This window comes from Chiloscyllium plagiosum, unplaced genomic scaffold, assembly GCF_037043375.1.
Source record: "Chiloscyllium plagiosum isolate Xiang-an unplaced genomic scaffold, Cpla_swu_hap1 HiC_scaffold_13, whole genome shotgun sequence".
In the NCBI taxonomy this organism is placed as follows: domain Eukaryota; kingdom Metazoa; phylum Chordata; class Chondrichthyes; order Orectolobiformes; family Hemiscylliidae; genus Chiloscyllium; species Chiloscyllium plagiosum.
In genome coordinates this window covers 28931148-28957094 of record NW_028270151.1, presented here as the reverse complement: position 1 = coordinate 28957094, position 25947 = coordinate 28931148, and the positions used below count along the sequence as shown (strand labels likewise).

The following is a 25947-nucleotide window of genomic DNA, read 5'->3' as shown; positions in this document are numbered from 1 at the left end:
CGCCACTTCTCAGCCCAGCTCTGCATCTTGTCAATGTCTTGTTGTAGCCCGCAACAGCCCTTGACACTATCTACAACACCACTGACCTTTGTGTCATCAGCAAACTTACTAACCCACTCTTCCACTTCTTCATCCAAGTCATTTATTAAAACTACAAGGAACAGAGGCTCAAGAACAGATTCCTGTGGTATACCACTGGTCAATGACCTCCCAGCGGAATACTTTCCATCCACTACCACTCGCTATCTTCTTTTGGCTAGCCAATTCTGTATCCAGGCAGGAGGCTGGAAAACACAGCAAGTCAGACTGCATCAGGAGGCGCATAAGTCAACGTTTTGGGTGTAACCCTTGTTCAAGACTCTGAAGTCCTGAAGAAAGGTTACACCTGAAACGTCGACTTTTTCATCTCCTGATGCAACCTGGTTTGCTGTGTTTTTCTATCCTTCTGCCTGTCTACTTTGGATTCCAGCATCTGCAGTTTTTTCTGTATCTAATTTTGTACCCAGACAGCCAAATTTCCCTGTATCCCATACCTCCTAACTTTTTGAATGAGCCTATTGTGGGGAATCTTCTCCAATGCCTTACTGAAATCCATATATACCATATCCACTGCTCGACCTCTGTCATCGTGTCTCGTCACATTCTCAAAGAACTCAATAAGGCTTGTGAGTCATGACCTGCCCCTCATAAAGCCATGTTGACTATCTTTAATCAAGGCAAGTTTTTCCAAATAGTCACAAATCCTATCTCTCAGAATCCTTTCCAGTACCTTGCCTACCACACATGTAAGGCTGACTGGTCTGTAATTCCCAGGGATTTCCCTATTCCCTTTCTTGAATAGAAGAACAAGATTTGCATCTCTCCAATCATCCGGTACTATCCCCATGCAAAGATCATTGCCAGCGGCGCAGCAATCTCATTCCTCGCTTCCATAGTAAGCTTGGATATTATCCAGTTCAGCCCTGGGGACTTAACAATCTTGATGCTTCCCAGAATTTCCAGCATATCCACTTTCTTAATATCAATCTGTTCAAACGTATTAACCTGGTCCATGGTGTTCTCACTATCAACAAGTTCCCTCTCTCTTATGAATACTGAAGCAAAAACCTCATTTCATGCCTCCCCTACCTCTTCAGACTCCAGGCACAAGTTCTCTCCACTATCCCTGATCGGCCCTACTCTCGCTCTGATCATTCTCTTATTCCTCACGTATGTGTAGAACACCTTTGGGTTTTCCCTAATCCTTCCCATCAAGGCTTTCTCGTGTCTCTTCCTAGATCTCTTCAGTCCATTTTTGAGTTCTTTCCTGGCTACCCTGTAATCCTCTAAAGCTCTGCCAGATCCTTGCTTCCCCAACCTTTTTCCTCTTGACGAGAAGCTCCTCATCTCTTGTCATCCAAGACTCCTTCACCTTGCCATTCCTTGCCTGCCTCAGTGGGACAAAGTTATCCAACACTCGCAACAAGTGCTCCTTAAACAGCCTCCACGTTTCTGTTGTGCATTTCCTGTAGAACACTTGTTCCCAATTTGTACTACACAGCACCTGTCTAATAGCAGTATAATTTCACCTCCCCCCAATTAAGTACCTTCCCATACTGTCTGTTCCTATCCCTTGGGTGACACGGTGGCTCAGTGCTGCCTCACAACACCTGGGACCCAGGTTCAATTCCTGTCTGTGTGCAGTTTGCATATTGTCCCTGTGTCTGCGTGGGTTTCCTCCAGGTATTCTGGTTTCCACCCACAATCCAAAGATGTGTAGATCAGGTGAATTGGCCATGCTAAATTGCCCATAGTGTTAGGTGCATTAGCCAGGGGTAAATATAGGGTAGGGGAATGAGTCTGGGAGGGTTACTCTTTGGAGGGTCACTCTTTGGAGGGTCGGTGTGGACTGTGATACTGTAGGGAATCTAATCTAATCTCTACGGCTATGGTAAAGGTGAAGTAGTTGTGGTCACTGTCACTGAAATGCTTTCCCACTGAGAAGTCTGACACCTGGCCTGGCTTGTTGCGTTGTACCAAATCAAATATGGCCTCCCCCCTAGTCAGTTTATCGACATATTGAGTCAGGAATCTTTCCTGGATATACCTGACAAAATTGGCTCCATCCAGACCATCTGCACTAAGGAGGTTCCAATCAATATTAGGGAAGTTGAAGTCACCCATAACAACAACTCTGTTACATCTGCACCTTTCCAAGATCTGATGTACAATCTGTTCTTCTATCTCTCCGCTGCTATTGTGGGATCTATAGAAAACACTCAATAAAGTGACTGCTCCTTTCTTGTTACTAGCTTCCACCCATACTGACTCAGTAGACAAACCCTCCTCAACAACCTCCTTTTCTTCACTCTTTAATTAACAATATTACTCTCCCTCTTCTTTTACCTCTCTGCCTGATCTTTTCAAAAAAAGATCTAAACTCTGGAACATCCAGCAACCATTCCTGCCCTTGTGAAATCCATGTCTCCGTTATGGCCACAACATCATAGTTCCAAGTACTGATTCATGCTCTCAGTTCACCACTCTTATTCCTAACACTCCTTGCATTGAAACAGACACACTTTAACCCAAACCATTGCCCTGTCAACTATGTATCATTCCTGACAGACTCTCTGCATTCTATTTCTGCCCGTTCAACAACTACCCGCTCCTCTGGTCTGTAGCTCTGATTCCCATCCGCTTCTATGCTAATAGATTCATCAGGCATGGCCTCCCTTGAAGCTGTGCTGATCCCGCCCAATTTTACCATGCACTTCCAAGCATTTTTCAATCTCATCCTTAATAATGGACTCTAAAATCTTACCAACAACTATAGGCTAACTGGCTACAGTTTCCAATATTCCTCCCTCGTCACTCCCTGTATGTTTTAATACCCCATCCAGTGTAAACTATCCTCCTTACTCCCTTTAATATCCCACTCAGTCAAATTCCACTGTCCCTCTCAATCAGCACCTGTTAATATCCTACCCAACTCTCCTGTCACCTCCACGATCCCATTTTGCACCGTCTGCTCTCACTACGTCCCCTGGCCCAGGATTGCTCTGGGAATGTTGAGTGTACACTCTGGGTTTGCTGAGAGTATGCTTCAGGGAATGCATGAATGAGCTTTGGGCTTTCTAAAGAATTGATTTGGGAATGATTAGCATGCTTTGGAATTGCTTAGGGAATATTGAAGGATTACTCTAGGATTGCTGAGAATGGTCTTTGGAATTGCTCAGGGAATGCTGAAGGATTGCTCTGGAAATGCAGAGGATTTTCATTGGAATTGTTCAGGGAATGCTGAGGATGTTCATTGGAATTGTTCAGGGAATGCTGAAGGATTGTCTGGGAATGCTGAGGATGTTCATTGGAATTGTTCAGGGAATGCTGAAGGATTGCTCTGTGAATGCTGAGAATGTTCACTGGAGTTGTTCAGGGAATGCTGAGCAGTGACGCGGCGGTCCAGGATGTGTCCTGACGTCAGGCTCCCGGTTCCCGGGAGTCGGAAAGGTCGGGATTGAGGAGCGGGTGAGTGAGAGCGGCCTGTCCTTCCCTCGCGGTTACAATGTAGCTCTGAAGCCGAAACAGTGTTCCCCGCTGCTCCCACTTACAGCGGATGCAGTGTAGCCCCCTCACTCCGGGATTCCCTTAATCCCGGATCCTCCTTACTCCCGTTTTAACTCCCTCACACTCACAACTGGATCTTGGGTGATTCCCAGATCCTTTCTTACTCCGGGTTCTCTCTTGCTGCGGGTGATGGCCCTTTCCCCCACTCGCACTCCGAGTGGATCCGGGAATCCTCAAGCTCGGGGCTGATCTGCACTGTGTCCCCGACTCACCGGCGGTCTGGGTCAGCCAGGCCGGGGATGGAGCCGGGGCCTTGCCTACAATTCCCTGTTGGCAGAGGCTCGGCTCTTAGCTGCAGCCCGGGATGTTTCTCAGAGCACTGCCTAGTACCTTGCCACCGCCTGGGGCTGTGGGGAGTGTCTGTTCTCCCCGCATTAGCGGCTTTCTTATTGTCACTTACTGGGAGCGACTAATTTTAGGGGTGGGTGATAGAAATGGCCGGTATTCATTTGGATGTTGGTAAAACTTTCTACAGAAATTTGGGATAGGAAGTGATGCAGGACGTTTTCACTAAAAGGGGTAGGTGTCAGTGGTGGTCATATTGAACGCGGAGCAGGTTGGAAGGATCGACTGACCTATTCTTGTTCCTGGTTTCTAGTCACAGACATTAGCCAATAGAATTGTGAAACCTTGAGATTTTGAGAAGGAACAAGGCAAACGGAGTTCTGAGAAATTCACCAAAGAATTATCGTAGATAGGAGGGCTTGATGGACTGAAGGAAAATCTTCAGATGGGTTGAAGATTCCTCATACCTGAACCTCCTGCTGGGAATCGGACTATCTATTAATACGACTCTACTGCCATTTCTTAAGCCAGATCTCCAGTCAGCAGTGTTTAGCAGTTAGACCTTGAACTGTGAGTTTATTGGGTCAGTTATACAATTGCCTGCTGTGATTGTTAAGAATCTTATTGCCTTCACATGCCTCACAGTTGGGATTCCCAGCATGTGCTGAGTGGACTCGTCTGCAAGTGTTGTGTTATTGCTGGCCTCAATACTCCAGAATTAGGAACTAATGAAATCAGCTGATGTTCCCACTCTTGGCATTGCACATCTCATTTCTTTATTCATTTATGTGATGTCAGCATGTATTACCCGTTCTTCATTGCCCATGAGAAGATGGTGTTGAGCTGTCTATTAACCCCTACAATGCACTGGTGTTGGTAGACCTTCCTCAAAGTCTGAGTTCTCATCTTCCTGTTGAAATCTTTGAATATCCACCTGCTCCACTGTCTGCTCTTTTACATCTCCAATTTTAATCTCTCCCAATGTGGCAGCTGGGCTTTTGTTTGCTGAGGCCACAGGTCCTCCCTAAGCAACTTTCTGTTCCTTTCAAGCCTTCCTTGAAATTTCTGTTGTTGATCAAGTGTAGGGTGGAAACCCTGCTAGAAACCACTGAGCGAGTTTCATACAACACTGTGATTTGATAGGCCACCTCAAGAGTGCAGTTGAAGTGCCAACCATGCAGGTGTGGGACAATTCTCAACTTGACCTGAATAGTCTAGATTGCTAGAGATGTAAAAAGCACACCAACATCTCCCTAAATCACAAATTTGATGGCAAGCAACAAATTGCTCAGGATTGTTTTCTAATACAGAATGGTTCCAGGGATAGGAGGACTTAGTTACTAGTTTAGGTGGGAAATGCTGGGGTTGCTCTTGGAACAAAGGAGACTGAGGGGTGATTTGGTAAAGGTGCACGCAACTAAAAGGGAGACAATGCTACTGAAGGGGCTGTTGTTGCAAGTGATAATAACATTTCTTAATGGGTTGATGAAAAATCTCTGCCTACTGAAAAATAAAACTCTTCCCCTTGGAGGGCTCTTTGTGGCCCTAACTCTGAGTCAGAAGACCTGAATTCAAGTCCCACCTGCTCCTGAGGTATGTAATAATATTTTTGAATAGGGTGACTAGAAAACATCTAACTTTTCCCATTAGATGATGGTATGAAGGTAAAGACTTGTCAACAGTTAACAGGAGAGATGTGAATACGAATTTTTTTTTGTACAGTGGGTGGAAATGAGCTGGAACTCGCTGCTTGAGGGTGTTGGAGGTAGAGACAATTAAGGATTTCAAATGAAGATTGGATAGACACTTTAAGGAAATAAACTTGCAAGGTTAAAGAGATTGAACAGGGAATGGGACTCACTGAATTACTCCACAGAAAGAATAAAAGAACTAGGAGCAGGAGGAAGCCGTCTGGCCCTTGGAGCATGCTCTGCTACTCCATAAGATCATGGCTAATCTTTTCATGGACTCAGCTCCACTTACCATGTGTTCACTATGTCCCTTAATTCCTTTATTTTTCAAAAAGTATCTATCTTAGCTTTAAAAGTGATTACTGAAGTAGTGTCAACTACTTCCCTGGGCAAAGAATCCCATAGATTAACAACCCTCTAAGTGAAGAAGTTCCTTCTCAGTTCAGTTCTAAACCTGCTTCCTCTAATTTTGAGGCCATGCCCTCTTGTCCTAGTTTCACCCACCAGTGGAAACGTCCTATCTATTTCTATTTTATCAATTCCCTTCATAATTTTATATGTTTTTATAAGATCCCCCCCATCCTTCTGAATTCCAATGAATATAATCCCAATCTACTCAGCCTCTCCTCATAAACCAACTCCTCAACTCCAGAATCAACATAGCGAACCTCCTCCAATGCCAGTATATCCTTTCTTAAGTAAGGACACCAAATCTGCGCACAGTACTCCAGGTGTGGCCTCAGCAGCACCTTGTACAGCTGTAACATTACCTCTCTGCTTTTAAACTCAACCCCTTTAACAATGAAGGACTAAAATTCCGTTTGCTTTCCGAATTACTTGTTGTACTTGCAGACCAACCTTCTATGATTCATGCATAAGGACACCTGGGTCCTTCTGCAAATCAGCATGCTGCAACTTTTTACCCATTCAAGTAATAATCTATTTTGCTGTTACTCCTACCAAAATGTATGACTTCACATTTACTAACATTGTATTCCATCTGCCAGACCTTTGCCCACTCACTCAATGTATCTATATTCCTCTGCAAAGTTTCACAATCCTCTGCACACTTTGCTCTGCCACTCATCTTCATGTCATCAGCAAATTTTGACAGCGTACAGGTAGTCTTCAACTCCAAATCATCTATATAAATTGTAAATAATTGTGGTCCCAACACCAATCCCTGAGGCACACCACGAGTCACTGTAGATTGGCTGAAAAGCCTCTTTCAACTTTTCAACTACACTGGGCCTGTTCCTGTGCTGTACTGTTCTCTGTTCTACACTTTGCAGCTGGTAGTGTGCTTTTTAGAAGCTTGTCCCACTTTGAGAGGCAAAAGGCAAAGACTCATCAGATAATGAGAGAGGAAGATTGGGAATGGCAAATTTTGAATTCAGTTGCAGTGAATGTAATCCCTTACAGTACATTCTGTAATATGCAGCTGGTGTATGATCAGTCACACTGCAATGAATGTTCATCCACCAAGGAGTGGTCACACTGCAAAGTGACTGACCATGCACAAGGGTAAAAATGCCATCTAACGCAGGTTCCTCTCCAAGCCACTATCCATCCTGACTTGGAAATATATTCCTCCCCTGTGGCTGTGTCAAAACCCAGAAACTTCATCTTTCATAGCATGGTCAGCATACCTACTCTGCACAGACTAGCTGTTCAGGTGGGCAGCTCATCACCATCTTCTCAAGGACCACAAAGGATGGACAATAAATCCTGCCTGAGTCAGTGACAACCACATCCCATGAATCAATAAAAGAAAAATATTAATTAGAAATGTGAATTCCTTAAAGTGCTCTCACACTCACTCCTGACCTTGATGCTTATTGTTGAAATGTGTGGTGCTGGAAAAGCACAGCAGGTCAGGCAGCATCCAAGGATCAGGAGAGTCGACATTTTGAGCATAAGCCCTTCATTAAGAATGACGGTCTTATGCACGAAGTGTCAACTCTCCTGCTCATTGGATGCTGCCTGAACTTTTCCAGTGCCACACTTTTCAACTCTGATCTCCAGCATCTACACTCCTCACTTTCTCTTTGATGCTTATTGTGTCAATAGAACAAATTAATTCAATCAACAATGTGGAAAATTGCCCAGGTATCTCTAGTCCACTATAAAAAGGACAAATGTTTATAATTTTGTTCTGGCAGCTCATGTTGCATTGAACAGTGAAGATGGAACATTTTTAGTTGTTTCATGTGACATTGGTGACATGGATCATGGAAGTCAATGGCTAGGAGCAGGTTGATATGAGACCTCACATTTTTTTGGATTTATTCTTAAGTTGGAGCATTCTGAGAATTGGGTGAAGTGGCTAATGAGCAGCCGAGTGTCTGCTTTTTGTTATCAGTCATCAACAAGAGGGAATTTGGTTAGTAGCTGTTCTGTGATCTTTGTACAAGTCTTGAACCTTGCAGATTGGAAAGATGTTTTCTGGCCTCAACTGGGCTTATGCTGTGATATTGAGATTGTTAAGTGCACACAAGATGTCAAATAGTACTGGAGCCACTTCACACCCTTTGTTCATACCATTGGTTACAGAAAAGGCATCTGATCAGATGCAATTCTGCATTACACTGGCCATCATTCCCATACTTTTGGAAATTTGCCTCTTCTTTCTCAGTCAGTGAACAGTTTGTGAGGCTGTGGGTTTACTGGTACCCAGTTTGCAGGAATAGAATTTTTCAAGAGTTCTGCCTCATTGTTCTGTATATCAATTGTCAATCTTTACATGGTGAGCTGTGTAATTCTGTCATTGAGTGAGTGTTGCAGCAGGAAACAAAAGAAAAGTCAGTTTCAGAATTCATTCTTTGTTTTATCACACAACCTCTTGATCTTTGAAAAAAATGTAGAGATGAATAAGGTATCGAATGTCTTGCAACTATTTTCCAACAACACCAACCCCCTCAGTTGACTCACCCTGCTAAACATATAGCTGCCTTCTATCTTAAGGTCACCAACCCAATGTGTACGTGTGAGCTTGGACATTTTCAACTTCTTTTAAGTGTGGAGAAGTGTGCTGTGGGCAGTTGAAGGCCCAAGATGTAGACATCAGAGTACAGTTTCTTGGACAGAGACTGTGCTCTTTCATCATTGTGCATTCAGCATCATTAAGAGCTATTACAACTGCTGTGAGATCCCATTGTTTCTCTTTCACTTCTGGAAGATATTGAGGAGGTTCAGTGGGAAAATGAACACCTTTATTAAATGCCGAAAAATGATGGATGAACAGTTTAATGATTGTGCTCTCCTTACATATACCATGAGACAGGAAATCTGACTTTTCCAGTAGTCTTACAAAGTTTATTAATAATGTGGATGTGCCAGTGTTGGACTGGCGTGGACAAGGTCAGAAGTCACATGACACCAGGTTATCGTCCAACAGGTTTATTTGAAACCACAAACTTTTGGACTGCTGCTCTTTTATCTGACAAAGGAGCAGTGCTCTGAAAGCTTGTGATTTCAAATAAACCTGTTAGACTATAATGTGGTGTTGTGTGACTTTTGCCAAAGTTTATTAAGTTTAGAGGGTTGGGAATTAAAATACATTTTCACAAGCATTTTGAAAACCTCATTAAAAGTTCAAAACTTCACCACTTGCACAGTTTCTAGATTTGAAATATTAATGTAAAAGTATTCAAATAGTTTCTTTATTTATGGGATGTGGGTGTTGCTGAAAGCTTTGATGCCCACCTTAATTGCTGTTGAACTGAGTGGGTGCTAGGCCATTTCAGAGGCAGTTAAAAATCAACCACATTGCTGTTGGTCTGGAGACACTAAATCAGGAAACAGCTAATCATTTCATGTTCATCATGAATGAGATTCAATTTATAAATTGTTAAATTCCACCAGTTGCTTTGACAGGATTTGAACCCATGTTCTCAGAGCATTATCCTGTGCCTCTGGACAACTGCTGTAATGACGTCAGTACAATGTCACCATCTTCCCACCTCAGGACAATTTCTGATGCAAATAAAGGCAAAAAAAAATCCATTTTGGGAAAAAAAAATCTGTTCTATCGTCATCTAAGAAATCAGGGTCTCAAATGTTGAAAACAGAAATAAAACAATAGATGCTGTAAATTAAAGCCTCGAGTATTTGATCAGAACTTTGCTTTGAAGTCTTTTGATAAAATAACAAAGGAAGCCTCAGATTCTTGGAGGGAAGAACAGATGCCAAGTTATAAAATGCGTCAGTTCGAGACTCTGAAACTGTGCAAGTTGTATGTGTGCTGTTCAGCTGTTTAGGTAAAATTATCAAGTTGAAGCCGAAGCATTTGAAGTGGCTTAAGTTTAGAAATCACATTATTCAAGAGGACGTTAAAGATGTGACAAAATTCAGTTGCTGATAGCGGAAGAAAATTGAAGACAAAAATATTCAAAACAAATTAGAGATTTTAGTTTAATAAGAAAAATAATCATCAACGATTTTAACTACCCCTGATAAGATGTGGGTGTCACTGGCAAGGCCAGCATTTTTCGTCCATCCATAATTGTCCTTGTTTAGCTATTTCAGAGTCAACCATATTGCTTTGGGTCTGGAGTCACATTGAGACCAGACTGGGTAAAGATGGCAGATTGCCTTCCCTGGAGGACATTAGTGAAGCAGATGGGCTTGTACATCAATTTGCAGTAATTATCTGGTTGCTACCAGGGTATTCTTTTCAGCTTTTTATTAAATTTGAGTTTTGTCATCTGCTATGGTGGGATTTAAACTCATGACCTCCCAGAATGTTAGCCTTGGATTATGATCCAATGACTTTGAAATATTTTATGACCTCCCATTCCTGAAGAAGGGCTTATGTCCGAAACGTCGATATGCTGCCTGACCTGCTGCGCTTTTCCAGCAACACATTTTCAGCTCCCAGAATGTTAGCCTTGGATTATGATCCAATGGCATTGAAATATTTTAAAAGTCCAACCAGGGAAGATTCACTCAAATAAATGCAAAATACTGCAGATGCTGGAAATCTGAAACAAACACAGAAGGTTGGACAAACTCAGCAGGCCTGACAGGATGTGTGGAAAGAGAAACAGGGTTAATATTTCGAGTCCAGTATGACTCTTCTTCAGAACTTCACAATGTTAGAAAATATTTTTTAAAATACTTCTGGTAAAGGTGGAAGAGGGGTGAAGCTAACAGATTGTGTCGAGGCTCAGGGTTGTTGATGGTGGTAAAAAAGAAAACAAGATGTAAAATGGATGGAGGCCGTGAAAGAGAGAGAATTGGTTTTCTTATAGAAACATACAATGAAAGGAGCAGGAGCTTGCTCTACCATTCAATGTGATCAAGGCTAATCATCCAACTTAGTACTCTGTTTCCACTTTCCCCCTTTTTGATCCTTTTAACCTGAAGAAGTATATCTAACTCCTTCTTGAAAACAATCAATGTTTTGGCCCTACCACCTTCTGTGGCAGAGAATTCCACAGGTTTACCACTATCTGGACGAAGACTTTTCTCCCCATCTGAGTCCTAAATGACCTGCCCTGTATCCTTAAACTATAACCTTTGGTTCTAGATGCCCAGTACCAGAAATATCATTCAACCTGTGTAGGGCCACTAAACTTCTCTAGGTTTCAGTAAAATTTCCCCTCCCCATTTCTTCTAAACTCCAATGAATATATTCTTAAATAATCCAGCTTCTCTTCACATGTCTGTCTGCCATCCCAAGAATCAGTCTGATAAACTTTTGTTGCACTTATCTATAACAAGAACATCCTTTCTTTGAAAAAGGAGACCAAAAATGCACACACTACTTCAGGTATGGCGTCACCAAGGCTCTGTACAATTGCAGCAAGACATCCCTGATCCTGTACTCAAACTCATTCCCAATGAAGGCTAATGTACTATTTGCCTTCTGCTTGCTCTATCTTCATGCTTACTTTCTGCGGCTGGTATTATTGCACTCCTCGTTTCCCTTGCTCCATTCCCAGTCTATCGCCATTCAGATAATACCATTCTTATGTTTGCTACCGAAGTGGATAAACACATGTATCCACATCACACTTTATTTGCCATGTATTTACTCACTCACGCAACGTGTCCAAATCACACTGGAGCAGCTTTGTAGCCTCAGAGTTTGCCATCCCACTCAGCTTTGTGTCATCATCAAACTTGGAGACATTCCATTTAGTCCCATCATCTAAATCATTACTATGTATTGTGAAGAGATGGGGTCCTAGCATTCCCTCCTTGAGAAAGGGTATGGAAGCAGTTCCAAGGAGGTTCACTCCTCTGACTTCTGGTACACATTAACTACAAGGAAAGGTGAATAAGCTGTATCGATTAAATATTTTAGAGATGAGAGATGATCCTAATGAAATCTTTAGGATCCTGAGGGAACTTGACAGGCTGGATGCAGACATGATATTCCCCAGATAAGAGAGATTACAATTAGGAGACACAATTTAAAAATAAGTAGTCCTCCATCTAAGATAGCAATGACAAATTACTTTCGTTTGGTTTGGTTGGTCTTTGGAATTATCGTCCCAGAAAACTGTGAAGGCAGGGTCATTGAATATTGTTAGATAGATACTTCATTATCAAAGGACTCAAAAGATACATGTCATAGAGATATACAGCATGGAAACAGACCCTTTGGTCCAACCCGTTCATGCCGACTAGATATTCCATTCCATACATGTACCACCCTCTGCGTGAAAAAGTTGCCCCTTAGGTCTTTTTTATATCTTTCCCCTCTCACCCTAAAACTCTGCTCTCTAGTTCTGGACTCCCCCACCCCAGGGAAAAGACTTTTTCTATTTTTCCTATCCTTGCCCCTCATGATTTTATAAACCTCTGTAAGGTCACCCCTCAGCCTCCGATGTAGCTATATAAAAGCAAAATAGTGCGAATGCTGGAAATCTGAAACAAACACAGAAACTGCTGGAGAAAGTCAGCAGGTCTGACAGCATCTGTGGAGAGAGAAACAGTTAACCCTTTGACTCTGATATGGCGCTTCTTCTTCTGAAGATGTTAACTCTGTTCCTCTCTCCAGAGATGCTGCCAGACCTGCTTTTCTCCAGCATTTCCTGTGTTGTTGTAACTATATAGGTAGACAGAAAATTTGAGGCGACACCAAATCAGTCATGATCTTATTGAATGGTGAAGCAAGCCTGATGGGCTGAGTGGCCCACTGCTAATGAGTCAAAAATTTATATGTACATTGCATAGACAGGAGACGATTAAAGAGTGAGGGAGAATACAAAGAGATTAGAAGAGAAGGCAGAAACAATTTAGGAAGGTAAAGAGGAATTATGAAATTCAATATTAAGGAGTAGTTTACAAAATAGTAAAATCTTTTACAGACACAACAGTTAAACAATTAAGTCTGCAATGTGACTATTAAGTGATAGGTAGGATTATACCACAGATAATACTAGAGAGTTCTCAGAAGTATAAATGCATTATTTTTGCTTCAGTATTTACCAAGGAGTTAGAACAGGAAGACATACATTGAATGATGAGATAAGCAATGAGATAAATGTATTGAAAATAGATAAAGAGAGTATAATAAATAAACTAAACAAATTCAAAGAGCATAAGACTCCTGGTCTGAATGGGATTTATCCATGTATTTTGAAAGAGACAGCAGAGATATTACTAAATGATCAGTTTTTAGTAATGTGTTAGAAATGTGTCCTACTTGAGGACTAATGGATAGCCAGTGTAATTCCGATATTTACAAGGTGGGAAAGAATCTCCAGGGAATTACAACCAATCAGACTAACATTGGTGATAAGAAATATAATTGGATCCTTCTGAAAGGAGAGAATCAATGAACAGCTAGAATAAAAATACATCATAATGGTTATCAGCATGGATTTCAAAAAGGAAAACCTTGCTTACCAAATTTCTTGAAGAGGGAACTAGGAAGGCGATAATGTTAATGCTAAGATGTAATTCATCTAGTTTTCAAATTCCTTTGATAAGATGCCCCAAAATAGATGAATGAATAAGATCAGAGAGGTGGAGTCAGGAACAAGTGACAAAGGAGATAGACAGCAATTCAGTTGGCAATGTATCAGTACTAGGGAGAATGTTTCTTTATTGGGAAAGTCAGTATGGAGTGAATGCCGCACTGTTGGAGGGTCAGTACTGATGGAGATGGAGAGCTGCACTGTCAAAGGATAAATTACTGAGGGAGTGCTGCACTGTTGAATGGTCAGTACTTGGGGATTGTCACACTGCAGAATGGCCTGGCTGAGGGAGCGCTGCTCTGTTGGAAGGTCATTAGTGAGGAAGTGCTACAATGTTGGATGACCAGCCCTAAGACAGAGTTGGTTGAGAGCCAATGTAGTGGTACTGTAGTGTATACTGTATTCAGTAAACTATATACTGCAGTGACTCAATAAAGAGCCTTAGGCTAATGATTTGGATCAAACCCAAAGATGCCACATGGTGAAATTTGGATTAATAATTTTTAATTTTAGTTTTTAAGCTTGCCTAATGGTGACTATGTAACTACTGTTGATTGTTAGGAAAAAAAACCTGGTTTACTCATGTAAAATAATAACTTCTTTATTCTTCACTTGCGATGCTTGTGTTGCTGGCTAGCTATCGTTTATTGCCATGTCTAGTTGCCCTTGAGAAGGTGATGGTGAGCTGCCTTCTTGAACTACTACAGACCTTGTGCCGCAGGTAAATCCACAACGTCCATAGGGAGGAAATTCAAGGATTTTGACCTACTGATAGTGAAGTGACAATGATATAGTTTCAAGTCAGGTTGGTGAGTGACTTGAAGGAGAACTTGAAGGTGGTGGTTTTTCCAAGTATCTGCTGCCCTTGTCCTTCTAGCTGGACATGGTTGTGGGTTTGGAAGGTGTTCAGGGGAGGAAACCTGCTGTCCTGATCTGGCTTGGGCCAAAAATGACTCCAGACTCTCAGAAATGCGGCTAACTCCTAACTACCCTCTACAGATAGGTATGGGATACAAATGGCACTTAGCTGATGGCAATCATATCCCATGAACACATGGAAAAAAGCTAAGGGAGTGCTGTACTATCAGAAGGGCAGTACTGAAGGAGCATTTTTCTATCATGAGGTTCAATATTGAGGGAGTGCCGCACTGTCAGAAAGTCAGTACTGAGGGAGTGCTGCATTGTCACAGGATCGGTACTGTGGGAGTGCTGCACTGTCAGAGGGTCAGTAATGAGGGAGTGCTGCATTGTCGGAGAGTCAGTACGGAGGGAGTGCTGCAATGTAGGAGGGTCAGTACTGAGGGAGTGCTGCACTGTCAGAAGGTCAGTCCGAAGGTACTGCTGCATTATCAGAGCATTAATACTGACGGAGTGCTGCACTGTCAGAGGGTCAGTACTGAGGGAGCTTTGCATTGTTCAAGGGTCCCTACAGAAGAACGGTGCACTCCTGGAGGACAGTACTGAAGGTGTGCTGCAATACCAGAGGTGCTGTCTTTTTGTGGAACATAAAACTGAGGCTTCATCCATCCTTTCCTTTGGATATAAAAATCCCTTGATGTTGTTGGGAGAAAAGCAAGGAAGTTCTTCCTCATGTTCGAACATGTATTTATATTCAGCAATGCAACCCTTTCCAGGAAGAATGATGTATTGACTAGATGCTAGGAACTTGTTACGGCAACCATAAATAAAATCTTGTGCTTTTGAAGCAAACCCCATGAAGAGACATGCTACATGTTTTTACACAAAATATGACCCCAAAAACAAGAAACATTCCAGGGAGTGTTGCTGAACAAAGATACCTTGGAGTGCAGGTTCATAGCTCCTTGAAAGTGGAATCGCAGGTGGATAGGATAGTGAAGAAGGCGTTTGGTATGCTTTCTTTAATTGGTCAGAGTATTGAGTATAGGAGCTGAAAATGTGTTGCTGAAAAAGCGCAGCAGGTCAGGCAGCATCCAGGGAACAGGCGAATCGACATTTCGGGCATAAGCCCTTCTTCAGGAATGAGGAAAGTTTGTCCAGCAGGCTAAGATAAAAGGTAGGGAGGAGGGACTTGGAGGAGGGGCGTCAGAAATGTGATAGGTGGAAAGAGGTCAAGGTGAGGGTGATAGGTCAGACTGGGGTGGGAGCGGAGAGGTTAGGAAGGCGGTGCTGAATTCAATGGATTTGACTGAGACAAGGTGGGGGGAGGGGAAATGAGGAAACTGGTGAAATCCGAGTTCATCCCTTGTGGTTGGAGGGTTCCTAGGCGGAAGATGAGGCGCTCTTCCTCCAACCATCATGTTGTGGTCTGGCGATGGAGGAGTCCAAAGACCTGCATATCCTTGGTGGAGTGGGAGGGGGAGTTGAAGTGTTGAGCCACAGGGTGGTTGGGTTGGTTGGTCCGGGTGTCCCAGAGGTGTTCTCTGAAACACTCCGCAAGTAGGCAGCCTGTCTCCCCAACATAGAGGAGGCCACATCGGGTGCAGAGGATGCAGTAGATGATGTGTGTGGAGGTGCAGGTGAATTTGTGGCGGATATGGAAGTTTCCTTTGGGGCCTTGGAGGGAGGTGAGGGGGGAGGTGTGGGCGCAAGTCTTGCACCTCCTGCGGTTGCAGGGGAAGATGCCGGGAGTGGAGGTTGGGTTGGTGGGGGGTGTGGATCTGACGAGGGCGTCACGGAGGGAGTGGTCTTTACGGAATGCTGATAGGGGAGGGGAGGGAAATATATCCTTGGTGGTGGGGTCCGTTTGGAGGTGGCGGAAATGACGGCGGTTGATGCGCTGTACATGGAGATTGGTGGGGTGGTAGGTGAGGACCAGTGGGGTTCTGTCCTGGTGGCGGTTGGAGGGGCGGGGCTTAAGGGCGGAGGAGCGGGAAGTGGAAGAGATACGGTGGAGGGCATCGTCGAGACTGAGACAAGGTGGGGGGAGGGGAAATGAAGAAACTGGTGAAATCCGAGTTCATCCCTTGTGGTTGGAGGGTTCCTAGGCGGAAGATACTGAGACAAGGTGGGGGGAGGGGAAATGAGGAAATTGGTGAAATCTGAGTTCATCCCTTGTGGTTGGAGGGTTCCTAGGCGGACCTCCCAACTCCTATTGAGTATAGGAGTTGGGAGGTCATGCTGTGGCTGTACAGGATGTTGCTTCAGCCATTTTTGGAATATTGCGACCAATTCTGGTCTCCTTCCTATCAGAAGGATGTTGTGAAACTTGAAAGGGTTCAGAAAAGATTTACAAGGATGTTGCCAGGGTTGGAGGATTTGAGCTATAGGGAGATGTTGAAAAGGCTGGGGCTGTTTTCTCTGGAGCGTTGGAGGCTGCAGGGTGACCTTAAAAAGGTTTATAAAATCATGAAGGGCACGGATAGGATATATAGACAAAGTCTTTTCCCTTGGGTGGGTGAGTCCAGAACTACAAGGCATAGGTTTAGAGTGGGACAGGAAAGATAAAAAAGAGACCTAAGGGACAACGTTTTCACACGGAGGGTGGTGCATAATGGAATGAGCTGCCAGAGGAAGTGGTGGAGGCTGGTACAATTGCAACATTTAAAAGACATCAGGATGGGTATATGAATAGGAAGGGTTTGGAGGGATATGGGCTGGGTGCTGGCAAATGGGACTAGATTAGGTTGGAATGTCTGGTTGGCATGGACGGGTTGGATGGGTTTCCATGCTGTACACTCTATGACTCTATTTGGGGAAGTGGTGAGCTAAGCTGATAGGCAGAGAGCTGGCAGAGTCTGATAGCACTAGATATGGTTGTAAGTGTTTCCTATAACAAGCTTTAGTATTGTACTTTTTGATTTCTAAAGAAATTCTGCAGTCTGTGTAATCATTTGTAGCATTTGACTATGATGATGCTGAGCGATGGAAATGGGAGATTCATGATGGATGATGGGGTATGGGCAATGGCAGATTGGTGAGTTACAGTTGGGTATGGGAAGTCAGAGAAGGGTGATGAGAGAGATTGATGAGGGAATGAGAGAGATGGGGACAGCCGATGTGGGAGATGGGAGTTGGGCAATGGGGAGATGGGTAAGGGGCATTGGGTGAGAAACGTTGTTTCTGGGTGATGAGTGACAAGTAGGATTCAAACTGGTCTTGATGGAAATTGGAGTAATGACCACAAAAGAGAGAGTGTGTGTGTGTGTGTGTGTGTGTGTGTGTGAGAGAGAGAGAGAGAGAAAAAGAGAGACACAGTGAGTGAGATGGTGTCTCAATCTGGGTGATGCTTCAGTCTGCTGCTTTTGGTGCCTCAATGTGTGGGTTATGATGTCTCCCAGAAGGTGCATTGTGTGGGCGTGTCAAAAGGCAATGTGTCATCAGGAGGAAGTATGAGGGCAGTCAGGGAGCAGTACTGGGCAGATGGGCATGTATGTGGACACTTAAAGGGCAGTACTTGGCTGGTCAGGGCTCAGTGTGCAGGAAGTCAAGGGACTGTGTGTGTGGTCAGGGATAGTTTGTAGGAATTCAGTTAACATGCGAATGGTCAGAAGGCAATGCGTAGGCAGTCAGGGGCAGTACATTCAGGGGAAGTATGAGGCCATTCAGGGAGCAGTGAGGGGCAAATGTTGGCCAGTCAGTGGGCAAATATTAAGCAGTGAGTGAGTGGTCGGGCCAGTTTGTAGTTGACCAGGCAAAAATAGGTGGTCAGGGGGCAATGCACAGTGTTTGGGTGCACTGCATGGGCATTCAGCGGGTAGTGTACAGTGGTCTAGGTAGCTCAACTGTCCACGTTGTCAAATGTAGAGATGGCTGCAAAATATTCACCTTAACTGTGTTCTCACTTGTACAAATGCGCCGAGAATGTGTGCCTGCCAGTACCTGTCTGTATAGATAGCTCACACCCTCTGTGCCTTGATTTCTGGATACTGTGTTTATTTACAGAGACGTTGATGCAAGTTACAGCATGGAAAGCGGCCATTTGGCCCCACGTGTCCTTGCTTGTAAATGGTTTTAATTACATTTACCCAATTTTGCCTTAATCCATCTCTCTTTCATTTTTGATGTTTTCAATGTTGGGGGGTTTGGAGAGAGAGGAGGGAATGGAGGGAGAGAAAGAGAGAGAGTGCGTGAGAAAAGAGGGGAGGGCTTGGAGAGAGAGAAGGGTGGCAGATGTAAATGGAAGAAGGGGCAGAGAGTTCGGAGCAGTTAGATAGCTAGCAAGAGAATTAAGTGATGGAGGCAGTGTGGAAGGAGGGATTGGAGAGAGAGAGAGACAAGATGGAGAGAGAAAGATGGGATTGGAGAGAAAAGATGGAGGGTGTCTGGTGGAGAGAATTCCAGGCTTGTGTTTAGTTCTCTCTGTGTGAAGATGTTCTGCCTGACATCACCATGTTTTAAATTTTAAAATTATGCTGCGTTGTTCTAGATTCTCTCACAAGAGAAATTTGTGTCTCTGTATCAAACTTAACAACCTGTTTCATAATCTGAAATACCTCAATCAGATCACCCCTTCATCTATACTCAATAAAATATAAACTCTGTGCGTGCAATTGGTCCTTGTAATTTAACCATTTTGTCCCAGGATCATTCTGGCAGCTCTGTGCTGCTCGCCCTCCAAGGTCGGCATCTGCAGGATAGGCTCCTGATCTAACCCCGATGACTCCAGATGTGGTCAGTGTAAAGATGTGTAAACTGCTGCAGCACCATTTTCACACCCTTTGTAAACCTGCTGCCCTGAGATGAAAGGCAATATTCCATTAGCCTGTATAATTATTTTTTTGATTTGTCCTCATAATCTTTAAATAGAATTCAGTTAGTATGGGGTGCGGAGGAGGGAATAGGAGGTGTTTGCATGTGGATGGAGGAAGGTGAGGTGAGGCTTGCAGCATTGCAGGTCTTGTTAGATGAGCTGCATACCACTGTTTCAATGTTATGGATGACCACCTTTGTGATAACCTGATTGTGCCTGACTGCATTCAGCCTCATGCCTGCACTGCAGCCAGTCACTTTATTTTTGCTTTAGAAGTGACGACACTGTGAAGGTATGCGATATACATTTCAGAATGTAAAGTGTTAACTTTAAACATGTTACCATCTGACGCACTGATTCTAATCAAGTGAACTTGGCTGGTGATGCAGTGGATAAAACTGTCTTGAGATTGAACGAGCACAACCAAACTCCTTGCTGCTGGTGTGTGCAGGTTTTGGATTAAGTTAGAGAAGGATTTGCTTTGCGTATTCATGGGGAGAGACAGAAGCTGCTCTGTGGGACAATTCTTGCTTTTGAGTCTTCTGAAGAGTAGGGTTTGTAGCGGTAGTTCTTGTGCAGTTTATGGTAGTTTTCCATATTTGGAATTGTTGAGCAGTTGTTGGGATGGGAGGAAAGGGGAGGGATGTAGGAGGGAGGATTTGGTTATCTTTCCAGTAGGTTTCCTGTCAGTAGCTGTGCTGTGTGTGAGCACTGGGCCTGAGGTCTGAAGGATAGGCTGCTGCTGCTGCTGCCTAACGCTAACTTGGTCTAACCTCTCTGTAAGTGCAACAACTCTTTTAATTTGAGTTTAGGGGCGAAAGGGAGAACCCTGCCCCTCCCACCTCAGAGAAAAAAAAGTTCCTGGAAGGGAACAGACAAAGCAGGTTTGAACAAGAACATGGAGACAGAAGGATAGGGGGGAGAGAGAGAGAGAGAGAGAGAGGGGGAAAAGTGAAAGTAGAAGAGACAGAGAGGGAGAGAATCAGGGATAGATAGAGAGGAGACGGAGGAAGAGTGAAATGGGGACAGTGAGAAAGTGTGAGAAGTAGAGAGAGGGAAAAAAAACAGGGAAAGAGACAGATGGAGGGGAGAGAGAGAGAGAGAGACATACTGGGGCAGAGGGAGTGATGGAAGCAGAATGCAGGAGAGACAGAGCAAGAGAAATGGGGAAGAGTGAGAGAGAGGGAAAGGGGCCGAGAAAGTGAAAGAGAGAGAGAGAAAGGGGATAAAGGATGGGGAAAGTGAAGTAGTGACAAAAAAAAGAGAGAGAATGCTGGGAGGGAGACACAGAGATACAGAGAAAGAAGGGGAGTCAGACAGGCAGAGAGTGGAGAGACACATACACACAGGTGGGGGTGAGACAGATAGGGGTGTAGTAGCAGAGAGGGAGACCGAGTTGGGGAGACAGTGATAGAGGAAGAGAGAGAAACAAATAAACAGAAGAGGGGAGAGAGAGGAGCTTACACACACATACACTAGGAAAGACAGAAAGTAAGAGAGAGAGAGGGCAGAAGGAAGCAATAGACAGGGTACGGGAAGGAGAAAGGGAGAGACTGAGAGAGAGAGAGATGCACAAAGGGAGGCAGAGACCATCATGGAAGAGGGGAAAGACAGACAGAAAGGTTGGGAGATGGTCAGATTGGGAGGGAAAAAAGACATAGAGGGACATGCATACACAGAAAGGGAGGGAGAAAGAAATAGAAAGAGAAAAAGACAATGCACAGCGAGAGAGAGAGATACACTGAGACAGAAAGATGGAGATACACAGAGTGTACACTAGGCCATAAATAATTTGCCTGCACATTGAACTGGGTGGTGTCCCTCTGATTGTTGTATTTTTCTGTGCTCGTTAATAGTATAAATGTTAACCCTTTGAGGACAACCTCCCTACTGCAACATGTCTCTGCTGTTCATAGTTATCAGAACAATATTCCATTTGTGTCTGTAAGGTGTATGTCAGTGATGTGTAAGTTGTGTCTGTAATATTTAAGTTTTGTTTGTTGAGTTTGCAATATATCTGTTTTATATGCTTCTGTTATATGCTTGCTGATTGTATACAATAGCCTGACTTGCGCATGATCGACAGCAATTCCATTGCGGTGAAAATGCTGGAGGAAGTCAAGACTCCAGAGTCTTATCCCAATCCCGATGTTGCTGATGTTTCCAGTGGCAGGAAATAGGGGGAAGCCATATTTACATAAACATAGTTCCTGGAGGCAGCAGGCCATTTAAGTGACCAGCGCTGAAAATGTGTTGCTGGAACAGCGCAGCAGGTCAGGCAGCATCCAGGGAACAGGAGAATCGACGTTTCGGGCATAAGCCCTTCCAAGTCTGTGTATGCATGTCCCTCTATGTCTTATGCCCGAAACGTCGATTCTCCTGTTCCCTGGATGCGGACTGACCTGCTGCGCTGTTCCAGCAACACATTTTCAGCTTTGATCTCCAGCATCTGCAGACCTCACTTTCTCCTCCATTTAAGTGACCAACTGCCTTCAGTGAAATGAAGGTTTGGAGTCCCTGGTGTCTGGAGCCTGTGAAGCGGAGGTTGAACCAGATAAGAACAGGTTTGTTCTCATTGCATTTCTTTTGGATTGCTAGAGCATACATTTTGAGATCTGTAGATACGATTGTAGAATGCTTTGGGAATGAAGATCAGGGATCCTCTGGGGGTGTCCAGGTGCCTTTTGGGACTGTGAACTGTGCATTGTGCATAAATGATATATAAACCCCTTGGAATAGTCTAACCTTTCGAGAAGTCTCTAAAAGAACCAAAATGTTATTTATTTGATTCATTCATGTAATATGGGCACCTCTGGCTGGGCCAGCATTTATTGTCCATCCCTAGTTGCCTGGAAGAATGTGATTGTGAGCTGCCTTCTTGAACCATTGCTGTCCATTTGTTGTAGGTATACCCCCAATTCTAAAAGGGAGGGAATTCTAGGATTTTGGCACTGAAGGAACTGTGATATATTTCCAAGTCAGGATGGTGAGTGGCTTGGAGGGGATTATCAGATTAGCAATGAATTGAATAGCAGAGCAGATTCAATGGGTTGAATGGCCCACTTCTGTTCCTACCTCTTATGGTCTTACTGAGCCTCAGTGAAAAGGGCATGTGCCCGAAACGTCGAATCTTCTGTTCCCTAGATGCTGCCTGACCTGCTGTGCTGTTCCAGCAATAAAGTTTCAGCTTTGATCTCCAGCGTCTGCAGACCTCACTTTCTCCATCTTCTAGATGGGGCACACTGCTGCTACTGATTGTAGGTGCTGTAGGACTGAATGTTTGCAAATGTGGTGCCAATTAAAGTTGCTGTTTATTGTCAAGCTTCTTGAGTGTTGTTGGAGCTGTGCTCTTCAAGACAAGTGGAGTGTATTCTTGATTTATTCCATGTGAGCAGTAGACAGGTATTGGCAAGATAGGAGTTAAGTTATTCATTGCAAGATTCCTAGCCTCTTGGCTGCTCTTGTAGCCATAGTATTAAAATGGCCTGCCACTTGAGCCATGTTCCACTTCATTTGGTGGTTAAAAGTGGACCATGTCCACAGGGATACCACGTATAAAGCTCTGAATAAGAGTTATGGCGGGGACATATCCAATTCTGCCCTCATTCTGATGGCCACCTTTGTGTGTAGATGCATCAAGCTGTGTGCAGACCCTTGGTACTCAAACATCAAATGTGTCTACGTACTGAGGTTCTAACTGTGTCTAGTATTATGAACGATGGAACTGGCCTCGCTACCATGGAATACTCGGAGTAGTTGGACCATTTCGTATCACCTGTTCCTCATGGCAATAATTGTAAAAGAAAATATCTTTGACGATAAAAATTAGAGGTGTAGTGAAGGTTACCTCAGATTGCAACGGGATCTTGACCAGATGGGCAAATGGGCTGAGAAATGGCAGATGGAGTTTAATTTAGTTAAATGCGAGGCGCTGCATTTTGGGAAAGCAAATCTTAGCAGGACTTATACAATTAATGGTAAGGTCCTAGGGAGTGTTGCTGAACAAAGAGACCTTGGAGTGCAGGTTCATAGCTCCTTGAAAGTGGAGTTGCAGGTAGATAGGGTAGTGAAGAAGATATTTGGTATGTCTCCCTTCATTGGTCAGAATATTAAGTATAGGAGTTGGGAGATCATGTTGCGGCTGTGCAGGACATTGGTTAGGCCACTGTTGGAATATTGCATGTCATTCTTGTCTCCTTCCTATCGGAAAGATGTTGTGAAACTTGAAAGGTTCTGAAAAGATTTACAAGGATGTTGCCAGCGTTGGAGTATTTGAGTTACAGGGGGATATTGAACAGGCTGGGGCTGTTTTCCCTAGAGCATTGGAGGCTGAGGGGTGACCTTATAAAATCATCATGGGCATGGATAGCGTAAATAAACAAGGTCTTTTCCCTGGGGTGGGTGAGTCCAGTACTAAAGGGCATAGGTTTAGGGTGAGAGACAAAAGATATAAAAGAGACCTAAGGGGCAAATGTTTCATGCAGGGGATGGTACGTGTGTGGATTGAGTTGCCAGAGGAAGTGGTGGAGGCTGGTACAATTGCAACATGTAAAAGGCATCCGAATGGGTATATGAATTGGAAGGTTTTGGAACGATATGGACTGCATGCTGGCAGGTGGGATTCGATTGAGTTGGGATATCTGGTCAGCATGGACGAGTTGGACCGAAGGGTCTGTTTCCATGCTGTACATCTCTTTGACTCTATGACTAAGTCTGCCAGGAAGTGGTCAGCACGTAGTGTCCTCGAACCCCTGCAGGAAAAGGCGGGTAAATCCTGTTGCGTGGTTCCCTGAGCAGATTGTCCAAGATAATTGTCAAAATGCCTTGTCACCAGAACTTTCCAACAAACACAAAGATGTAGCTTGGCTACGGTAAGAAAGGCACTGCCCATCAGATCTCTCACATGCCTGCTGTCTGAGTCCCAGCTCATGCTGCCCTCGAAGTTGCTGGGCTGCCAAAGAGACTGTCACACATCTCCTTCTGGAATGTGCTTTTGCAAAGACGGTCTACAGTGAGATGTAGTGCTTTTTGTTGTGGTTCATCCTTAGCTGTTCCATGAGGCAGGACTCCATGCTCTGTGAGCTGTTCCCCAGGACACACACCGAGACAAACATTGATTGCACCTGGAGGACTGTCGACTTGGTGAAAGATGCTCTTTGATTTGCTCAAAACCTGTTGGTCTTCCAGTGTAAAGAGTTGACCTCGACTGAGTGTTACAGACTAGCACATTCTAAGTCCAGACTGCATGCTGAAGGATGCACTATAGCTTGGAGCAACTGCCACCAAGGTACAGTGAGGGTCAAGGGTCAAGGGTCTTTCAGCCAAAGTACAGTGAGGGTCATTCAGTTATCAGACCTGTTTCGTGGTCATTCAGTTATGCAGACCTTACCTGCATAAGTAGAAATGCCTTTTTTTTTTGCAACTCTGAGAAGTTGTGAGAAATGGCAAAACTTAAATGCACTTTTTTCTGTGAAAATACTGTACAGATACTATTCAGAACCCTGTATGTACATACTGATGATTTTATGAATAAAATATACGTTAAAATGAAATAAATTAATAGCCAGTCCAGTTTAGTTTAATGATACCCCCTCCGAGATGTTGATAGTGGCAGATTCAATGATGGTAACGTCATTGAATATCAAGGAACAATGGTTAGATTCTCTCTTGCTGAAGATGGTTATTGCCTGATAGCCCAAACTTGGCTATTTTCCAGGTCTTGCTGCATTTAGACATTAACAGCTTCAGTATCTGAGGATTTGCAAATGGTGCTGAGCATTGTGTATCCCCACTTCTGACCTTATATTGGAGGGAAGGTCATTGATGAAGCAGCTGAAGATGGTTGGGCCTAGGACTCTACCTTGAGGAGATATCAGAAGTTAGGCCTAAGCATCAAAATAGTGCTGTCTTTGGGGAATGAGATTCTGTGGAGCCTATGGTGAACCTTGAATTTTCCTTCGGAATGATTTACCAAACTGAGCACCAGGCTTCTGTTCATTTTGCAGTTTGAAGGATTGACAGTGGCCACATACCATTGAGTTTTGAGCAGTTTATAACAATCAAATCAAATGGACAATTCAGTGTTAAACTGATGCAAGGCGGAACACCATCCCAACTCAGCTCATTGACACTCTCAGCTTCCTGAATGGAATTGATAGCTACTCAAATGGAATTGATAGCTACTCATTCCACTCTGATACTCTGTCACTTTTTTTCACCTTAATGTTATGATGTGGAGGTGTCATGTTGGACTGGGGTGGGCAAAGTTAAAAATCACACAAAATCAACTTATAGTATCAGATACCTGACAAAGGAGCAGTGCTGTGAAAGTAGTACTTCCAAATAAACCTGTTGGACTATAGGCTGATGCTGTGTGATTTTTATCTTTGTCCTCCTTAATGGTGATGTGGAGGACTGGGGTGGCTACAGCTCCCCCTTTACATCTGCGCTGTGCTGTCTCTCTGTCTCTCTCACACACTCACTCTCAGACTCTCTCTCTTTCTGTCTCCCACTTGGTGTATCTCTCAAACACAATTCGTACTTTCAGGAAGTTGTATAGTACAAAAGGAGGACATTCAGCCCATTGGTCTGCACCTTCTCACTAAATGATCTTATCTCTTAGACTGAACTAATTCTAATCTTTTTTTGACCTCACACTCCTAGCATGAAAAGAAGTGTAATTTCCCTTTACACTTTAAATGATAACTCTAAATTTTCATTCTAGTTTCCATTTATTTGATAAGTAGAACTTGCTTTATTCTGA

General features: G+C 43.7%; 1 protein-coding gene across 9 annotated transcripts in view; it reads left to right on the top strand.

The window, feature by feature from the left end:
- The first annotated feature begins 3425 nt into the window (after window positions 1–3425).
- lpp (LIM domain containing preferred translocation partner in lipoma) overlaps window positions 3426–25947 on the top strand; it is a 396217-nt gene continuing 373695 nt past the window's right edge. For 3 of the 9 annotated variants that reach the window (XR_015759138.1, XM_087993414.1, XM_087993419.1), the window contains exon 1: window positions 3426–3507. The gene's annotated coding sequence lies outside the window, so the exon portion shown is untranslated. Of the gene's footprint in view, window positions 3508–4277; window positions 4462–19895; window positions 19964–25947 lie in introns of those variants that run through there. The other 6 variants (XM_087993423.1, XM_087993422.1, XM_087993418.1 and 3 more) reach the window with 6 other exon arrangements.